At 43.2% G+C, this 22,500-nt stretch overlaps 1 protein-coding gene across 1 annotated transcript in view; it reads right to left on the bottom strand.

Annotated features, from left to right (window-relative positions):
* cadm1b (cell adhesion molecule 1b) overlaps positions 1 to 22,500 on the bottom strand; it is a 262,909-nt gene that overhangs the window by 2,217 nt on the left and 238,192 nt on the right. The gene's annotated exons all lie outside the window — the stretch shown is intronic.

Genomic DNA, 22,500 nt, shown 5'->3' on the forward strand with positions numbered 1-22,500 from the left:
GGGAGCACCTCAGTCTCTGCAGTCTGACCGATCCAGCGGAATGCCAGAGGTGATGCAGCTGTGTGTGTGATTCTGAGGGACAGATGAACAGGGCTTTCTAAAAATCCATCTAACACTCAACCATGTGCTCCAGCTGTTGCTTTGGAATGTTATTTGATTACATCTCAAGGCCGTCTAAATTGTTTACAAATACATAAAAATATTTCAGACAAAGAATCAATAGAAGAGTAAAAGTATGAGTGCTAAAGGAACATTTGTCCTTTAAAAAATAAATCATTGTTAGTATTAAAGCATTTTTTCTCAATAAAACTCAGGGCCGAGTTGCAAGCTGATACTTGTAGATAAGTGTAGATATGCAGCTATTTGGGCTTACAAAACCAACCACTATCCTCTCCACTTTAACTCCACTTAAAAATAGGCTTCATGAAAATCAAGACACAAACACAAATGGCACTTGATTGGAATAAAAAAGTCAATTACGTTCAATCAGTTCAATCAGAACCTTCACGTACACACATTGAGCAAGAACATCTCTTGCTCCATTAACACACTAAGTTTGTGTAGTTGTGGCAGTACTGTGTGTGTTGGCCAAAGCGTTGACCGACACATCGCTGTGTGCTTGCTCTGATCACTCAGCGCTTACATTTGAAATGCAGATGACATTTTGACTCCAGGGTCCCCAGGCCCAGAATTAAATAACATATGATCATTTATATTTCTGTTGTATTACTTATGGTAATTCTTTTACCCTCAGGCAAATCTAAATAAACTAAAAGGCTACTCGAGAGAGATTAACTTGCCTAAAGGAGAGTGGAGTAAATTAATTCACGGTTAAAACAGATAAAATCTGAATTTAATTTATATACATATAAACCTACAGTGTGTGTGTATGTGTGTGTGGCTGTTTGCCAGAGCATTTCAGCCCTATAGTGTGTGTGTTTCACTCTGGAGGTGAGAGTATACCCTGAGCATCACTCTCTCTCTCTCTCTCTTACATTAGAACTGTGCTCTCGGTAACGCAATCTCTCAAGTCACCGTCAAAGTCGGATCGATCCAGTTGGGCTACAGGATTAAGTGTGCAGCGCTTAGTGCACTTTTGAAGGAAAGGTATACCTCAATTACAATAGGAGCCTCAGCAGAGAGGCTCTGCGCGGCAGCCTAATAATATTCGAAGTGTATTGATCTAGCGTAGGTATCCGTGACAACACACATTAATGGGGGTTTGTAGGCACGAAGACCCAGGTTCTGCTGCATAAAAAGGAATTAAATTGCCCATCAATATCTCCAATCTGCTCCCAAATCAAACGGTCCTGATGGAGAACAGGGATGAGGAATTGATTTTCATGAAACATCTATGAATGTCTCCAGTCTGTCCATAATAAACACAGGCTCCTGACTGGACTATATTTTATGGATAAGTTATCATGTAATATTAACACTAATGCGCCTTGTTATCCTAAAGGCAGAGTATGAGTTTGGGGGTCTCCACTTTCTGCCGACACAGCTCAGGAGCAGATGGTCGAGCTGTGCATGTCTAGTCAGAGAAACATCACCGGAGTGTCCTTCATCTGTGTGTGTGTGTTTGTGTGTGTGTGTGCTGTTCAAAAGTTTGGGGTCACTTACAAATGTACATTCCACTCCATTATAGACAGAATGCCAGCTGACTGCTACATCACTACACGGTTCTTACATAGGTTATAACCTAACACACCTAACACGCACTTACTATGTACTTCCCTCCTCCACCTCCTTCTTCTACATTCTCCTCCTACAACACTTTGACTAGTGCTTATAACTTCTGCACTCTTATTCTCATACACACACACACACACACACACACACACACACACACACACACACACACACACACACACACCACTTACTATGTACTTCCCTCCTCCATCTCCTTCTTCTACCACGTTCTCCTCCTACCACACTTTGTCTAGTGCTTATAACGTCTGCTGCACTCTTATTCTCTAGTAACAGTATTGACTGATGCAGTAGTAATTTCTACCTAACGTCTCTGCACTGCAGCTTGAATGGAATTCCTTGCTCTGTAAGTCGCTGTGGATAAAGGTGTCTGCTAAATGAATAAATGTAAATATGTAAATGTAGGTTGGAGCTGTGCTCTGGGTCACTGTACTCTTTTTAGAGGAAACTGAGGTGCGTTCAAATTTGGCAAACAGTGGCGAACGTTTGTGGTGAACCTGTTCTCTTTGAACAGTTACATTTGAACGATTTGGTGTTAACATTCCATTGTATCGGTAATTGCATTGTTGCCTTTGTCAAACGCACGTCCAGTTCCACTGCATGTTCGCGGAGAACTAACTCCTTAGACTGTTTGCGATTGTTTGCAAACGTTCGCTGAAAACTCAAGGCTAACGGAAATTTTTTTGCAAACGCTCGCCACTGTTTGCGAATTTGAATGCACGCCTGGCTTTAATCAAACACTGTCCACCGGGTGTTGCACACTGGGGTGATGGCCTTCTTTCTTCAATTTGATCCTGTAGAAATGTTTCGGAGAGTGGGTGCGCACATCCAAAGTAAAGTTTTCTGCAGGTGCCAGACAATAGTGTCAGACAGTAGAAAAAGTGTGGTCTGCACACTGCAACTGCTCCAAAATATAAACTTTATTCATTTAAAAGCAATGTTTTGATCCCCTTGGATCTTCGTCAGGCATCCAGGCATTTCTACTGCCTGACGAAGATCCAAGGGGATCGAAACGTTGCTTTTAAATTAATAAAGTTTATATTTTGGAGCAGTTGCAGTGTGCAGACCACACTTATCCTGTAGAAATGTACCACTGTATCTTCTCCAAAGCATCCCTGGATCACCACACTCTCTCCACCATTCTAGGCAGATGGAGTCAACTGCTCCTCCAGCGTTTGGCTGGCGTCTTATGAATGTTCTTCCTTTTGTGATTCTGTTTTCTCTGTAGTCTGTGTGTCTGATAACTGTCTTTTCCCTTTATAGCCCTGTCCAGAAGGCCAGCATCATTAAGGCACCTCTTCTGTTGATGTTAACACTGGTGTTTTTGCAGGTACTATTTAACAAACTGCCTGTTGAGGACATGTGAGGTGTCTGTTTCTCAAACTAGACTCCCTAATGTATTTGATCGCTTGTTAGGTGTGCACCGATGCCTCCCACTCCTCTATTCCTCCCACTTTTCTGGTTAAAACCAATTAGCGCTCTTCTGTGGAAGGGACATTACACAGCGTTGTCTGAGATCTTCGGTTTAGTCATTTACTACACTAACAATTATGTCTGCACTATATTTTGGTGTAATTGTAATGGTCAAACATTTAGCTTGAAAACAAGGACATTTCTAAGCTACCCCATAGTAGTGTGTGTGTGTGTGTGTGTGTGTGTGTGTGTGTGTGTGTGCGTGTGTGTGTGTGTGTGTGTGTGTGTGTGTGTGTGGTGTGTGTGTGTGATGAGACCATCCACCAGGAAACACATCCTCCTTCAAAGCTGAGGTTGGTGTGTGTCTGCTATTGGTCAGACTATGAGGTAAGACCAGCTAAAGCTTCAGCAAAATGAGAGAGGATTTGCATGTAAACAGACCCCTCCCCCATGCTTGCAGTGGGTCCTCGCTCTTGTCTTGTATTGGGGGGGTTGTGTCTTGTATTGGGGGTACTGCGTGTACTGCTACGTGCATGTCCGCTAGCAGCTGCCAGCGGTTCTGGCTCTGTGCGTATCCCGGTTGGATCTGTCAAGGTTCTGGTCCGACTGGGCTGTGGCGGTAACTCCTATCGGTTCTGGCTCGTTTCCCTGCCCAGGCCATTTCCCCGGAGCAGAGCGCAGCAGAGAGGAGCGGCCGGTGGCAGTGCAGGACGCTAATTAGCATAGCCCCATAAGTGGAGCGGGCCGCGGAAAAGCCTGTCACTTTCAATCCAGCTAACCAACCACATCCACCGACACCCCTCTCTAACACACTTACACACACATACAAACAGAGGCACACACGCACACACGTGCACGCACACACATGCACAATCACACACACACACACACACACACACACACACACACACACACATACATATAAGCAGAGGCGCCCACGCACAAACACACAAGTAGAGGCACAAACACACACAATCACTGAGATACACGCACACACACACACATACATACACTCATGGACAAAGGCACACACACAAGTTCTGAGCCTAACACACAGAAGCACACATACACATACACACGCACGCATACACACAGACATGGGGACAGAAACACACAGAGATATTTATAAAAGTGTTAAGAGCCACACACACGCACACACACACACACACACACACACACACTAGCCCTGTAAGTGCCAGCCCTCCCCCCTCCCCCTTCTGCTTTTGACACCATCAGATAAATGAGCTGTCGGCTAAGGCCATCTCTGGCCAGTGGAGGCCGAGCAACAGAGAAAGGGAGCAGGAGGAACAGAGGAAGAAACCTGAGCTAATATATTCTCATGTAATTCAGAATTAAATGGAGGTGTGGCAGGTCAGGTGAAGAGAGGAGCTCTGATTTAATGAAATGTCGCCAGGAGACAATAAAAAGCCTTTATAATGCATGAGGCGTGTCTCACGCACACACACGCACACACACACACACACATACACACACACGTCTGCATCGGGGAGGGGGGGGGGGGGGGTTAGTCAGTATGTCCACTGCAGCTAACTGTATGTTGTGTGTGTCTGTGTGTGTCATGATCACAACCACACCTGGCTCTGCACACACACCAATAACATGTTAACCACCATCTCTTTAAATTTAACTTGTCATGAATATTAAGTTAATAAAATTATATATGGAGTATAACTGAACAAATGAAAAATATTTTAGACCAATAGTTAACATTGTCTATGTCCATGGCAACGACTGACATACATATAAAGTTGATCAAAATAAAGGTCCGATATTAGATCTGATAAAGTAGCACTTAAAAGGGGTTATCTGTTTTACCACAAGTTCCGCGACCCACCCAGAACGGTTCTGCGACCCACTTTTGGGTCCCGAACCACCAGTTAAGAAATATCGCACTAAAACACTACACACACACACACTAGAGGCAAAGTCCTTTTAGGCAAGTCCCTCCACTCGGCGGCCATATTGCAACGCAGTTTGGGCACTTATCGGGAATCTATTCCGGGCAGAACTGTGCCTGCGCAAGGCTTCACAACACCAACCTCGCTCCAGCAACGAGATCACAACACATGATTAGTACGATGTATTAACAACACATCACATGATTGGCACAATGTATTCACGTATACCGACTTTTGGCCGCGGAAGGGGTGGGATATGTGTAGACAGGGTGCGATTTGTAGGGGGCATGGTGAGGATTTCTGGTTTTCCTATCCCTACCTATGCTAAATTATTTTTATGTTATTTTAACATTTATCCCCCTCTGCCCCTCATATTGATTAATGCTACTTCATATAAGTAAAGCGCTGCAACGTGAGAACAGTCTAGTAGGCTAGCCTACATAATAATCTGACATCAGAAACGCACCGTCACCGGCAGCACTGATGCTGCTGACACAGTGGCTGCGTGATAACTTAATTTGGCCTTGATCGTGCAGGACATTTCAGAATGTCGAGTGTGTAATCCATCATAAATGGCTAGGTTCAATGGAAAAGTTAGCTGGACAAATGAAAGACAACGAGAAGGATTCAGTGAAGCATAATAATGTTTTATTACCTTCAAAATTAGAAAACTGATGCAACTGAGATGGAGGACAACTGCACGTAGAGTAGAACGTAGGCCTATTGTCCGAAGGAACTTACATTAAATGAGGAGATATAAAGGATGGAGGCAGCAAAAGTAGAGAAGTCATTTCAGATGGGGCAAGAACAAGGTGAATTTGTATGCTTGTCAAAACGTAGTCCTACCCTGCATTAGAGGAGCTGATCATCATACCCAGCACACTCACCACGGTAAACTAAAACTAAAATGTTACAAAGGTGGCAAAAATAATATAGGGTATTATTAGCCATGACATTACTAGGCTATGAATCGTTCGTTCATTTTATTTTATTTTTTTTTGGGGGGGGGGTTTACAAACTTATTCAAAATCATCCCCCCCTCTGGTTTTTACACAAATCGCACCCTGTGTGTAGATAACTGGCATATTGGCGTTACGAACTAAACCCAATGGATTTCTATGGAGGATTTTTTGAGTGTTGTGTCTCCTCATTAGGAAGTCTCTGTTCCAAGTGCATAGTGACATCATTATCTGTATTTGGATAGGTAACCAAAAGTGGGTGGGGTTTATAGCAGATGTTGCGTTAAATCTTGTATGACCACCACCACTCCTAAAATACTGTAGCTTGGCAACAATAGCTAGTCAGTGTTGACTAGGAATATAATGCTTTATCAATCTCTTTTGTAAAACTACACTTCCCACTTCCCTACATAAACACCAGAGGAGGCATACTGCCCCCCCCCCCCCCACACACACACACACACAGGATTCAATAGACACACCACACATGACAAACAGGCACTGGGCTCCCCATGAAAAGACATTGGAATGTATTGGGAAATGGAAGTGGACTTCTACTTTGATTTACATATCCAGGCAGAAAGGTGTGTGTGTGTGTGTGTGTGTGTGTGTGTGTGTGTGTGTGTGTGTGTGTGTGTGTGTGTGTGTGTGTGTGTTGTGCTGCAGGCTGGAGAGTGGTTTATATTTTTTTCATTTTGAATGTGTGCTGCTGAAGTGACTAATTAAAACCGTAGGTCGGCACTCATCCAGCTGCCAGCCACCAGAAACACACACACACACACACAAACACACACACACTCATACCATACACATGCACACACACTGTACACACATTGCATACACACATTTGCACCCACACCCACATACCTACAGACACTGAACACACACACACAAGCACACACATGTGTACACATAGGCATCCTCACACACATACACCCGAGTCCTTGTTGCCTAAGAAAAGCTGAAAGGGTACTCATACACACAAACTATATTCAGACAGCCACACACATACACACACATACACACACACACACACACATAAAAAAATGCAGTCATGCATTCACATTCATAAGTCAGCTGAACACACAGACCAAACATTCATTCATACAACCTTACAAACAAATGCACGCACATGCATAATCAACACACACACACGCACACACACACACACACACACACACACACACACATACCCTGCATCCTCAGCATTTTAGTTGAGCTACAAGGACATCCATCTTCACCAACCATCAGTGCCCCCACGGGCCCCAGCCCCCCTCTCCTGCACCCACCGTGTGCATCTGGGATCAGGCCCACATCTGGCCCAGGTCTGATTTCCACTCCAGAACCACACTCCGCCTCCGCAGTTTGCTCTCATGTCATACATAATCTCAGCCTGTTTTTCATTCCGCTACCACACACACACACACACACACACACGTTTTCTGCTTTTCACTGGGATATCATTCAGAGCCTGTCTGGTTTTACTCAAATAAGTCATTCCATCCTTCTACCCCAATGTCAATCAAACCTGCATGCTTTTACTCAAATATATCTTTCAAACCTGTCTGTTTTTTTAACAAATATCAGGTCTGTTTTACTCAAATATTTAGACTTATCCTCCAAAGACAAGAAACTCTATTTTCTGATTGGCTGACAGGAGGCTATTAATTCTAAACAAAGCTACTACCAGGAACGGAGGCAAAGCCTATTCTGAAGCATCTCTGCTACTATGCACTACACACTCTAATACTGGAGTAATTCAACTGCTTGTCCTTGAACCGGAATCAAATCCTGAATAAGAAGGTGAAGAGCTGATTGTACAAGGTTACCTACGAGTTGAAGCACAGCAATGCAGGGCTGATGGTCTCTATCTGATAACATTCTAAGAAAAGTATCAGGGAAGTAACAAAACAGCCAAAGGTTATACTGTAGATGACATGAGTCTTTGGCTTGACAACATTATCAGACAGCTAATCGTGAAGCTGACATTGGATAAACATTGTTCCCAGCTCTTATTATGTCTTCATAAACATGTGCCTTTATGAAGAATGTCTCCACCCACAAGGACTTGGTTCCCAGTGTTTGTTATGCAGTAATCCTAGTAAAAGATATTGTCATTTTTAGACCAATTTGTCTGTAAATTTGTGAAAAAAAATTGTAGCACTCTTTTTTTACATGTTGTAACGATAAATGTGCTAAAACTGTGGTGGATAAAACACAATATGCCCAATTTTACAAACGGCACTCTATATACATAAGCCTACTTAACATTAGTCTAGTTAACTTCAGTATCCTACTGTACATACCGGTACTGTCTTTGTAAACTGTGGCGTCTCATACACTATCTCTGTAAACTGATCTCCATAGTATCACAGCGGCGTTATCTTGATACTGTATGTACTGTATGCCCATAAAGTGTTGGTCAGATGCCCGGTCCTCTGAGATTGGTAACAGTGTTATGAATAGCATTGTGACAAACGTGCCCAACTCAGACACTGACTCCTGAGGATTCACGTTGCTATGACGGCAACATGTTCATGTGCTCTTCACTAACCAAAAATACCAAAAAAAATGTCACAATTAAGCAAAATATCTATTTTAAAACAACACCTCCTCACTCTCTATTCTGATACTATTGTCCTTTAGTTTGTGTCATGTGCAAAAACTTCTGAGATGATTCATACCATGTTATTATGTTTGAATGTGTACAATAATCCTTTTTAAAAACTAGAATCTCACTTGTTTTAGTTTGCTATATCACTGGTTTGTTTAGGTTGTTTGTTTAAGGCTACATTTAAACAGTTATATTCCTAATTGCCAATTATATAACACACACCTCAATATCTGGTCTAAAAAGAACTTTGCTTCGTTCACTTCGGTTGCCATATAACTTCAAGACTTCCTGAAACTTCATACTTCAAGGTGATGTTCAAGATGTTCAAGGTTCTACACCAACAGCTGAAGAATGTTTTTCTTGCTGTTGGACTTTGTCATTGAAGCTTTTTTTATTCTTGTGACTCTCCTTGGTCCTGTCTAAAGTGACAGACAGCCAAATAAAATAAAATAACATCACAGGAATTGAGAATAGTGGGAGTGTTTTTGAATTTGCATGATATTCTGTAGCGAAGTCTCTTTTGCACTAGTGTTATACCTACATTAGATTGCGGTTTATGTGATTACATTTATTGAAGTAAACCCAAATGTATGGCAAGGGAGGACTAAATGTATGTGCTAAACCACAAATTATTGTTTAATGAAATATTAATTAAAAAACATTTAATTACTACATTTCCTACCTGGCAGGGCATTAATGAGGCTGGATCTCTCAGCCCCCTGCACCAACACTCTTCAGCCTCAAGGTCTCCCGCTGTCACGTGAGCGCCGCACGCACGCGCGTTTGTGTGTGTGTGTGTCTGTCTGCCCACCCGCGTGCCTGCGTGTGTGTGTTCATCCCAGAGAACGAGGACATTCAGAACCACCCCACAGCCCCTCTCCAACTCACCATTATAACCTAAAAACCGCCCAGTGTGCATTGTTATAATGAGGATACCAACATAGATTTTTTTTTTGTTACTTTCTTTAAAGTAATCGCTACATGAAAACGCGGCCGTGGCATTCGAGAGCGGATAGGCCCCTGAAGAGGGGAGCCTAGTGAAGACGGAGGAGAATAGCAGTGAGTGTGAATGGGAGATTGTGCAGGAGCTCTAGACCTTGTGGCATAGAAGAAGCGAAGGAGTGAAAGCATTTGGTGTTGACAAAGAGCTGCTCTGGGAACAGAGGAAGGAGAGGCTGAATACAGGGCCTTTTCAAACGCACACCACAGATAACGGTTCATGGGTAGCACCTGCAATTGGAGGAGCAACAAAGACTTCATTTTCACAGTCTCTTAGGGCCTAGGGAACCCAATCGTTACATGGCTGAAAGAATGCACACACGCTCACCCACAGATACACACAAATACAGGTGCGTGCACACACACACACACACACACACACACACACACACAAAAAGTGGGTATGCGCTATATGCGGCGCATAGGGGCGCAGCTCCGTGGGGGCGCCAAAGCGATGGTAATATATTTGGTATTTTCTATATGTAGCTACTGCTGTCCGTTTCTAAATCATTTCAACTTTTTCTCAATGTTCTATAACATTTTAGAGGACTAACAGGCTAGAGTAGGCGCCCTATCTCATAAGATTCCATTATAGAATTTTGACATAGAAGAGGGAGTGGGGGCGCCGTGAGTGCTGGGCGAGCAGATAGGCCTAGTGAGTTGCCGTCTATGGAAAAAAGATGGATACAGCAAAAAAAAAAGCTGTTGACGACTAAAAATAGAAAAAGAAAGAGGGAAAAAGAGATGGCATGTCAAGGGATTCAACAGCAGTTAAATAAGTGGACGATGAAAGGCAACAGGTAGGATTTAAAGTGATGACGTCTGTACTTGGAGGCTTGCAAATATGAATGTTAACAGACTAACTAGCGTTTGTTAAGCATAATGCCGATTGAAACATAGCCTATTCCATTCAGATAGCTAGGTGGCTACCATGCTCATACTGCACTTTTAATGGCCAACTGCAAACAGAAATGTCATGCTAGCAGTAACTCATTACATTTTTCCATATCCTAAAAATGAAGGCTCCTTGTAATAACTCAATATTGTGTTGTCAATGTGGTGCAAACAAACAAGGCTAGAGTGCCTATCAGCCTTATCCATTGTGAGCATTAGCTGGCAAAAAGACGTTATGAGAACCGTTTAGACTCTCTTAAAGTGGCAATGCACCATTTATCAATACTTATCAAGTATAACATCAAGTTAAACCTGTTATGCATAGCACCGGGTCGGTATCGACCCAAATCACTCGTTCAATCACTAATCTCAATGTAAAGTATATCGTAGCCGAGTCATTGTGCTAGCTACATAGTCATGGAATACACCATTGGAAAGCCAAAAGCCTCAGGATTCATTTGAGATCCGTGTCGACTGAATGAAACCCATCCTGAACGGCTAAAACCTACAATTTGTATCACTAGTCACGTTTCCAAATGCCCCCACCACCACCGTGTCTCCTCACATTACAGCCTTTGTGTACATCCCGGGCTTCAGGCTACCCCAACATGCTTGGTGTCATACTGTTCACAAGAAGCACGAGAATCCGAATATCCACCGTGTTTTGTCGACATTACGTTTAGAAGATGCATAATTCCACCCAAACAGTACCGTTTAGTTTGTAAAAAAACAAACGATAATTTTTCTCTGACAGAAAACCACATAGTTCGTATGCTTATCCTATGTATCACCGGGATTCACACCACTCAGCGTGTTCAGGAAGCTCTCCTGAGTACGTACAAAGATTGTTAAGGCGGAGCAAGATACTTCGTCGTAGTTCATGTCTATGGGCGCGAAATGGGGATCGCATCCTGTCTGCATAAAGAGGCGTGTCGATGACGTATTGATGAGCGTACGTTGCAACCCGCCAACAGCAGCGGCATAAATAACCGGCGCACACCTGATATAAAGTCGATTTTCTCCAGACTGGAATCCTCAAAAATGCTAAAAATGTAACTGAAATGTTCACAAGGGTTTGAGGATCATGAAAACGTGCCCGAAATTCACATTCCTAACTCTATAGAACTAAGACCTTAGCATGTGGTAAAATTCTGGGCTATGCCCATAGACTTCAATTGAGCAGTCGCTGCCTCTGCTCTGCATAAAGGGGGATTTTGACCCCCCCCCTCGTGCGATCCGGGTTCCCGGAAGTGGCTCCTGATGAAGTATCTTGCTCCGCCTTAACAATCTTTGGTACGTAGACACCAGTGACAACTTTGTGTGACGTACCGTTGTCGAGAAACACGTTTTAGAAGCATGATAGCCATGCGAGCTGCCTAATGGATAAGTTAGCTTTGATTGACAATAGCTCTGGCCTATGACAAGCTACGAGAATGGTTCAAAGATCGTCTTGTAGCCAACGAGTAGACCTTTCGAATGACGTATGGTACAACCACCGGTGAGGGGAACTCTGGGAAATTGAGTCCACCTTCGTTGTGCGTAACAATAGCTTACTAGTACGACCGGCTCGTCAGAGGAATACAGTCGCAATTTTTACAGTTAGATAGATAGATAGATACTTTATTGATCCCCAAGGGTAAATTCAAGGATCATTTGGATCTTTTGAAGAAGAAGAAAGCAGAAAACATGCCGAAAAGACAGGCAAAGAAGAACGTGGAGGTAGAACCAGCTGAGCATTTCCACACAAAAATGGCTCTAAAGGGGTCATACTTCATTGTACAAACATTTCCTTAGATATTTATCTTCACAACACCTGGGAGTGGGCCTCTGATGTGTTTCAGTCAATTTCAATTTCAATTTATTGTGCTTATAGAGCGCCAAAACATAACACATGTATCATGGCGCTTTACAGAATGTAGGCAATCAGAGAAAGAAGGAAAGAAAGGAAGAAAAGGAAAGCAAGAGAGAGGCCCATGGGTAACAGGGGCGAGGAAAAACTCCCTAGAATTGGAGATATATATAGGAAGAAACCTCGAGCAGATCCACGACTCAAGGGCCTGACCCATCTGCCTAGGGTCAGTACATGACAGTAAGGTCTGTATACATGACAAATGCATATGATAGTCGGGTGTAGAGAATAAGACATGGTGGCCATTTTAGGGACTTTCACATCTGAAATGTGGCCATTTCCAGGGATTTACATAACCGCCTGAAAGAAAAAGCAATATTCCAGCTACTGTAGCACCTTGACAGTACATAACAGAGTCATTCTGACAGTTTCTAAAAATTCTACAAGGTCTCAGCTTTCAGGGGATACCAGGCATTTGATGATAGGTCACAGTATGAGGACACAGGAGCTATTACAATAGACGCTGTGCAATTTCGGGCAAAATCCCCAAAAAAGGCCCATATGCATATCAGTTAAACATCAAATTGGCAGCATTTCTTTAAAAACATATTCAATAGACACTAATACACAGTAATAGTGTGTATAGTGTAAATTATTGGTATTTTGTTTTGCTTTAGTTTGTGTTTTTTTTTTTTTTTTTTTGGGGGGGGGGGGGGGGGAGGGGCAATATTGTTGTTGCATACCCCTGAAAAATGGGTAGTTGCGCCCCTGACACACACACACACACATTAACATCATCTGATAAAAAACATACACACAGATGCTTATACACACACACACACACACACCTCACACACACACACACACACACACACACACACATGATCCGGTGATAGCGTAAGGTCTAGGCAAATGAATTCCAAGTGTGTCTGTTTTTTTTTTGTATCTTACCTTAATTCCCTAAGGGCAGTGTTTCTTAATTTTTGGCATACTACCTACTATGACAAAATCTTACTATGAAAACCCCACTATGATATTTAACATACTGTAGGCTACAAAAGTTACACAATAGCAGATACTGTATGTTGTTGTAAAATAACAGATATGCACATTTAAAACACAACAACAGTTGACCAAAGTGCTGTAAAATAAAATAAAAATAAATCAATAGTAAAATAATAGTATAAAATAATAATAATAATAATAATAATAATAATAATAATAATAATAACTAGATGTACCGCAGAGCGGTACAAAATATGACCGCCGCCCAGTCCAGCACATTTTTTCCACAAAAATAAATCACGCTGAAAGGCCTATATAATTCTAACTGTCTTATGCATTATCCACACTCAATTCTCACTGGTATCTGCTAGACAACAAGTACCAAAACATGATTAGTTCATAGATTTCACATGTTAAATTCATTTTATACAACCCCACCCCCATCTTGCCTGTTCATAATTCTGAGAAATTCTTGAATTGTGTGCATGTGTGCGTGTACACGTTTATGTTTATGTGTGTGGGTGTGTGTGTGTGTGTGTGTGCGTGCTTGTGTGTTTGCCTGCCTATGTGTGTTTGTGCATGTGCATGCATGCGTACATATGTCTACTGTGTGAGTATGTGTCATACGTATGATTACTGTGAATGTATGTGTGTGTGTGTGTATCTGTATATGCACATGTGTGCACATGGAATGGGTTAACATGACCCCTGGAGGCAAACATACGGAAAAAATTGGTCATCCTAGATATTCACAGAAAACTGTGTCTGCCCTACCCTCCTTTCAGGGGGTCCAGTACAGCGGGGGGGCTACAGATCAAAACAAAAAACGATGGTTCCATGCTATCCATGTGGGGTTACATGCCCACCAAGTTTCGTGTACCCCGGTCTTTCAGTGTCCCGGAAATCCTTGTTGGTGTACGGTCACTAAATGTACACATACATTATTTTATTGTAAGGCCCCCCATGAACGGAATTCCACGAAACTTGGCGTGCATTCAGAGGGTGTCATAATGATCCTACACTTCCAATTTCTTGCAGTTTTGACTATGTTAGGTCACAGATACCTGCGATTACAACACCTCATTTTAACTTTTTTGTGTTTAACTAGGTGGCGCTATACATGAAATGAGTGGTTATGGAATGGGTTGACATGGCCCCTTGGGATCAACATACAAACAAAAAATGGTTACGGTTCTCGAGATATTCACAGAAAACTGGGTCTGCCCTACCCTCCTTTCGGGGGGTGCAGTCCAGCGGGGGGGGCTACAGATCAAAACGAAAACAGGAGGTTCCATGCTATCCATGTGGTGTGTGCAATAATAATAATAATACAGAGCACACCCCAAATTAATATTGCTAACAATAAGAGTAAATTCAAGGTAATAATCTAAAATCTAAAGTATGTTAGTGGTGGTGGTGGTGTGTGTGTGTGTGTGTGTGTGTGTGTGTGTGTGTGTGGGGGGGGGGGGGGGGTGATTTAAAAGCTATAGAGTAAAAATGGGCTTTGAGATGGGATTTGAAAATATTTAGAGAAGGGGCTAGTCTAATGTGGGGAGGGAGATTGTTCCAGAGTTTGGGGGCAGTAGCAGCAAATGCACGGTCTCCTCTACATTTAAATTTGGCTTTGGGAACTGCTAGATAATGCTTAGAAGTTATGTCATGAAATGCAAAGCTAGAAGTTTGTATTATTGAATGAACATGGATTTTTCCTGTTTTGGGGCATTCAATAGTTAGTGTACCCACTCGCAGAAACATAAATCGTTGTCAATGCACTCACCCACACACACATTAACACACCTACACACCCACACACATACTGCTCAATAGACATCCCTCCCACACACCTGTAGACAGACAGATGCCAGTGCTGACTGAATGGAAGTGTGTGTGCCCCCTGACACTCTCCATGGTCATGACACCCCCATACCCTCGGGAAATGTGTACTGAGCATGCTCAGTAGAGCTACTCTCTTCCTGTCTATTACCACCCTATACCCAATGCTACTGCTGCTAGCAGTCGCTCATCTCCATGGCAGTCGCTTCACGGCTGTCTCTGTCATTGTTCTGGGAGCATTTGTTCAGTCTCCCACGCACTCCCTGATCTCAGCACCCGTTGTCTGCCATTTTCCTCATGCTTTTCACACATTCATTTAAAAACAATCAAACAAACCGCTAACGCTAACATGCATGAACTGTCTATGACACGGCACATGTGTGTGTGTTTGTGAAGCTTAAACGTGTCGTTTTTTTTTTTTTTTTTTTTTTTTTAAATGAGCCTGCATGCTGCCTTTCCTGATGCAATATATCTTAACACTCGATACTGGCAGTAATAAATAAATAAACCCTAACGAAGCTCCCAGTGCATGTTGTGTGGGGTGTGCATCTGAGAGGAGTTGAAAGCATGGCTACTGTCATTTACATCCCTATGAAGAAGAAACTTGCATCCTTGATAAAAATTGAGCAGCTGAATTATTTTTGCACATCACTGACTGCAGGGCCTATCTTTGGCACCAATGGTGTGATACTGCCAACATGCAAAAGTTATGTTCGCGTTTCAACAAGTAAGTCAGCGGGAAAGTTCACACTTCCTCCTGAATTCCATCGTGTCTATTTCTGTCAGGAATCTGGCCTCGGCTTGCCGACGCTCTCCTTGCTCTACAAGTAGCACTATGGGAGCTCATGCTAAAGCAATCATGACTAACAAACACTCCAATTGCATAGTCCTGTGCGGGATAATAATAGAGGTTATTGATGGGGCGATGTTTGTCATAATGTAAGAGTGTAAGTGTGTGTGTGTGTGTGTAACTCGGGGCACAGGGAGGTCACTGCAGTGAGAATACTAATTCTCGTAGAGGCCTTCTGGACTGAGGCAGTAACTTAATAACCATTTAGAAAGAACAATGTGGGTATGACGACTCTACTCAGACACACACACACACACACACACACACATTATCATCTCTTAACCTAATCACATTCCAGGACTGAAAGACGTGGGAGTGTGTTTTTATTTCCGTAGTAGAGATATTTGGGAATGTTGATATGCTTCGGAGCCACAGATGGATGGGGTTTTGGCTTGTCATTCAGTACATTTTTGACAGAGCAGGAAATGCCCCCAGCAGAAAGGCTACTTATGTCGTAATAGAGTCGCCATGACAGCGTGCCTCATGAAATAATCCAGAGCTTCTACAGCCAGTGACCTATGATGGTGCGGTTGTGGCCAAAAGACAAAGCGGTCTGCATGTTGAGGATAAATAAAGCACTCAGCATGTAGAGGATAAAGGTTCACCAACCCATGAAATGCCCCCATATGTATAGCACAAACAGATTCATTCCCTCCTTGTTTGTGCTATTTCTTTTTTTCCCCTTCATTTCACAGCAGCTCCCATTACCCTCCTCTCACACTGAGACAGACCCTTTCTAGTGCCGAGAACTGAGAGAGAAAATTACACATCTGGAACATTCTCACAGCGACCAGCGCAGGAGTCTCACACTCCTCCCTTCACACGCTGAATAGAGATGTCAGATGCAAAGCACAGCATGGAGACGGACAAAATGGGTTTGGGTGAGAGACGGATAGAGAGAGAGATGGAGAGAGACGGATGGAGAGAGAGATAAGGAGAATGGGAGGGGGAGAGAAATGGAGAGATAGAGAGAGAGAGAGAAGGGAGAGAAAGATTAAGTTGAAAGAGAGAGCACGGTAGAAAGACTGAAGACCAAAGGCAACAGATGAGAGAAACATGAGGGATAGAGAGACATGGAAGAAGGGATAAAGGCAGAGAGAGCGAGAGAGCGGGAGAGTGGGAGGGAGAATGAGTCACCCCTTCTAAAGCGCTCGCTGTGAGGTTGAGGCCGAGGGTTGACAGCAGCGCTCCACACAAACACACCTAAATGAGCCTAGACACCTCCAGCAGCTCCTGCACTAGCCTAAATCCGTGGAGGGGAGGGAACGCACACACAAACACAGTCACTTTTTTTAATTCACACACGCACACACACACACACACACGCACGCACGCACTCAAACACACACACGCACACTCACAGACACACGCACAAACGCACACATACACACACACACACTCTCACCCGCACACTCTCTCTCACATACACACACACTCACAAACACACACATACACACTCACAAACACACGCACACACACACACTCACAAACACACACTCACTCACACACACGCAACAGCTCCTGCGTAACCCCAGATCCACTCAGCGCTCAGCTCCACTGCACCCCAAAGTCTGCCCCCCAAAGCAGCAGGGGTCTTCTGTTAACATTCACCAGAACACAACAGTGGCACCCTGTACCTTTCCACTGAGGTAAAAAACAAACCATGCCTCATGCTTCACCACCCACCGCAAGATGAGAGGGAGGACCTGCCCCATTACAGAGGAGATAAACAAAGATGCACTAGACCTCCTCATACAACTGAGAGGACAGGTGAGTATGCAAACTCGACCCAAAAGTGCCACATCTCCTCACATACCTGACAGGTGACTATGCAGACTTGACATATTCATTCCACTTTCTGATTTTAAATTCTGTATTGGAAATGTTCAAGATTGTCTTTGCTATTTATCCATTTTTCTTTATTCTGTTTACATCCTATTTGTATTTTGTATTATGTGTTTTATTTTGTATGTTTTGTATTCTAACTACAGTAGGTGCTAGAAAAAGTTCTTTGCCAGGGGTCACTTAGAAAAGAGACTTCTGTCTCAATGTGACTACCCTGGTTAAAAAATGGATAAATAAAAAAATAAAAACACAGAAGCAAAGAATTGTATTGACGTAATGTCAGAAACACCTGTTGTCTAGATATCCACTGAAGTTAGCATGCACTAGGGCAGCCGTGGCCTTGGTTAGTGCTTCGGACTTGTAACTGGAGGGCTGCCGGTTCGAACCCCGACCAGTAGGCACGGCTGAAGTGCCCTTGAGCAAGGCACCTAACCCCTCACTGTTCCCTGAGCGCCGCTGTTGTTGCCTCACAGGATCAAAAGAGTATATATATTTACGTATACTATGAAACAAAACGGTGTAGTTTCACACTCACACCTTGAAATATAATTTTAAGGTAAAATTAAAAGCCTAAATGAAAGGCCACTTAATATACATATTAAGGTTTAATACAAGTATTATGGTAATATAAATGGTTTTGTTATGTTTTCAGGGGTAATTTAAGGTACATTTGTGTATATCACGTTTCATAGTGAAACCAACTAGCACCAGGCTGGCTCTCTTTTAAGTAGACAAAGATGGAGTTCTTTAGCCTACAAATTGCCTGGTGGTCATTGTACCAAACTAATGTTACACTGGTGCACATCTTATCTAAGCAGCTCGATAAACCAAAAACCTATGCCAGGGCTCTTTTTCTTGATTTTTCATATGCGTTTAACCTGATGAAGTTAGGCCTGATGAAGATCTGTTGAGATCGAAACTTTACCTTTTAAGAATCAATCAAGTATTTATTGGAGCCCATACAGTATACAGTGTGCAGACCATATGCTTCTCTCATCTCAGCCAGACATACTTCTATCTAAAATTATTACGTTTCTATCTAACCCATATCTTATTCACTGGTATTTTTCTTTTCTCACAAACAAGGTTTAGTTAGTCAAGGTAAATGACACACTCTCCTCTCCAAATAGCACCAATGTTGGAGTACCCCAGGGCTGTTTACCTTGTACACTTAAGACTGCACCACCAATGTGCCAAATCAATATCTTTTAAAATACTCTGATAACTCCACTCTAGTGAGTCATCACCCTATTTACCCAATCCGAGGACCACACACTTTACCAGGGCAATGTGGATTGGCTAGTAGAATGGTGTGATAAAAACTCACTCATCATTAACACAATGAAGACAGAGGATACCCTTTTAGGAAAACCACCAGATCAACTGTCTCCAGTGAAGATTCACAATTGGCAGAGTAGCCTTTTAGTCAAAGATAAGGCAAAACTAAATAATTAAATCAAAATTAAAGAAATTGGGCTACCTATAACTCACCTCTTGTGGAAGCCTACAACAAAAGCATGCTCAGGCTGGCCAGATATATTTCCATTGACATCTCACATGTCTTACACAGAGAATATCAGCTACTGCCCTCAAACAAGCGCTTTAGAGTTCCTTCCTTCAACTCCAACAGACTTGATACTCTATACTCTTTTATACATCAATCAATCCTTTTGTTAAACCAGCAACATTAAGATTTTGTGCAATATTTATTCATGGATGTAATGTCTCCAAGTGATGAAAGTTTGGATGTATTGATGTAGCCTCTTTGTGATACAGTATATGTATGCTTTGTCTTCTGTCATGCTTGATACTGTCATTTGTGGCATGTTTCATGTTTGTGTGTTGATGCTTTATGTCCTACAGTACATGTCTGTCTATTGATGCTATACGTCTTACAGCATGTACTGTATATGTCCTCCTATCCTTAAATGAGCTGCCCAGGGATGCAAAAAGAATTTCAGCGCAAACTGACAAATCAGGTTGTATCGTTAGCGTCAGACTCAACGCTAATGTCTAATTCAGATGCTAACCTAAGAGTCAGAGTCAATGCTAATATTATAGTGAGAGTTAATGCTGTGTGGTAACCGGGAGCGTTTGCTTACTGTGCTGTCAGCTCACACACTGCGGGTGACACTCCATTAGGTGTTTAGGTATCAGCAGAGCAGAATTAAAACAGAATCCCTGAAGGTAAGACACTAAACGTCCAATCTCTGTGAATTGATTTAGTGATGCTATCAGTCTATATCAGCAGGCACACCTGAGGAAAAGCCGTTACTTATTAAAGTTACTGTAAGAGTTGGGGACGGCCAATAAACAAGGATATATGATGATTGTCGACCGTGTGACAGGTCATATAGGAATAGGTGGGATTCGGCAGAGGCAGAAACCCATTTACAGTCCAGAGCAGACTAGTTATTCTGGGCTAACCCACAGCCCACTGGGATGCATTCACAGAGCTGTAGGGGACAGGATCAGATAAGATAAGACGCACAGAGCACATCTGCCCATCAGCACAGTCCTGGGCTCACAAACACGCGCGCACACACACACACACACACACACACACACACACACACACACACACACACACACACCATTCAAAAACCAATTCTGCACTGAGACACAAATCCTGGAGCCTCTAGGACTGGGCCTGCTGAGTAGAACTACAGGGTTGTCTCGGATCGGTCCTACTGGGCAGAACTAGGGGTGTCGTCTTTGATCGCTGGGGTGGAAGTCCTGTGGTGTTTCCGTTCATCTTGAACCTCTGCTGCTCCCAACAGGTGATAGTGAAAGGTGGCCTCACAGAGGCTTTTGTTTTTTGACAGACAAACAGACCAGACACCAGACACCTTACTCTGTTGTGACTCATCCAAGGCACCAGCTGGGTTCGGAAACACTACCTTAACCAAACCTCCTCATTCTAGTCTCCAGCTGGGTTTGGAAACACCATCTTAACTAAACCTCTTCATTCTGGCTCAGGGTAAAGGCACCTCTCCTTGTGGTGGTTAGACACAGAAATAAAAAGGATCGACTTGTCGGCTACGTTAGAGGTGTAAAGCATTTAAAGCTGTTGTTGATTTTGCCATTTTGTAGTGTGTGTGTGTGGGTGGGTGTGAGAGAGAGACGGAGTGAGAAAGAGAGAGAGAGAGTGAGAAAGAGTGAGAGATAGAAAGAGAGAGAGATACTTTGGGACTGAGTGGTACACTGACAGGAGACATACCCATGTTTATCTGAGCTACACTTCCAGCGAGACACCACACTGACAGCCTCGTTCCCCGCACTCACAAAGAAGAATTTGAAAACTCGTTAGAACTACCAGGGAGAATCACAAACTATAGCCACAGTACTACATACATACATACATTACAAGCATACATAAATAGTTGTTCCTTGGTTCATTTGTTATTCTCTGCTGGGCATGTAAATATTTACATGGCATGTATTGTATTGTACTGTACTTGTTTTGGTCTTTTGTAATATATTCTATTCTTCTGTATGGCCTGGACAACAACACATGCACTCATTAAAGGCTAATTAAAGCATTGTATTGAACTGGCATTTGATTTCCACTTGGTCTCAGAAGTGAGGTTGTCTGAGGTGCAGCCAAGAGGGACTTTTCTCTCTGGCACAACGCCCTCTCAATCCCGAGCCAGTGAGCCTTCTAGAACACGCTTCCTAATAACAGGTAGTGTGTGACAGCGATCCTCATTTAGCCGGGGTAATGAGCGTAGCCTTTTGCCCCTCCAGCGAAGTCTGTGTGTGTGTGTGTGTGTGTGTGTGTGTGTGTGTGTGTGTGTGTGTGTGTGTGTGTGTGTGTGTGATGATGATGAGATGATATGAGCACCGCATGTACGGAGCATATCAAAGCTAAAAGCATACTCAGAGCCATGTGGGCTGAATGCTCTTTCGGGATGGGGAGGGCAGTACGAACGCCTCTCTGGCAAACTGGACAGGTCTCCACCTGGCACACTGTTGGTGCTGGCCAAGACAGTGGCAGAGAGAGTTAATCACCTGTGAAGACATGTGGCCTACCAATTAAAGGTGGACCATGACTGACCGACAAGCAGCTGTTCCTGTGCCTCTCAGACACCCCATTGCACACTTTAGAACATCAATGGTTCCGTGTCATCCTTCTGGGGCTACATGCACACCAAGTTTCGTACAGCCTGGTCTTTCAGTGTCCCGGGAAAAAAATCCAGACGACAAAGAACTCTGACTAAACCTGTATGACCGCATAGCTAGCGAAGCGGTCATACTTAAAGGCACAGGTGTAACGGAGGCAGACTGAGCTAGCATGCTAGTTGCACGTGTAAATCCTCACAGCCCTAACCTTAAGAACGCTTCTAACCGCTGAGTTGGAACCCTGGGCTTTTAGCTCAGTGGTTAGAGCGTTCGTCTCCCATGCCGGTGTGTGTGTCAAGGTGGCGGGTTCGAGGCCCGTGAGCAGCGAACGAACCGACCTTGTGACACAGGCAATGCTGGGACCCTGCCTGTCTTGGGAAAGACAATGTTTCCTTGAAACTGTAAAACCCATGATAGACTGTTGAATGAATTTCTATTGAATCTGTTGGATTATTCCAAAAACTTTATTCCTAATAACAAATTACTTG

The sequence above is a fragment of the Alosa pseudoharengus genome, unplaced genomic scaffold (genome assembly GCF_046254945.1).
Source record: "Alosa pseudoharengus isolate Yale_2024_CS ecotype anadromous, Long Island Sound unplaced genomic scaffold, YU_APseudo_1.1 YU_APseudo_1.1_scf_18, whole genome shotgun sequence".
Taxonomy (NCBI): Eukaryota; Metazoa; Chordata; class Actinopteri; order Clupeiformes; family Clupeidae; genus Alosa; species Alosa pseudoharengus.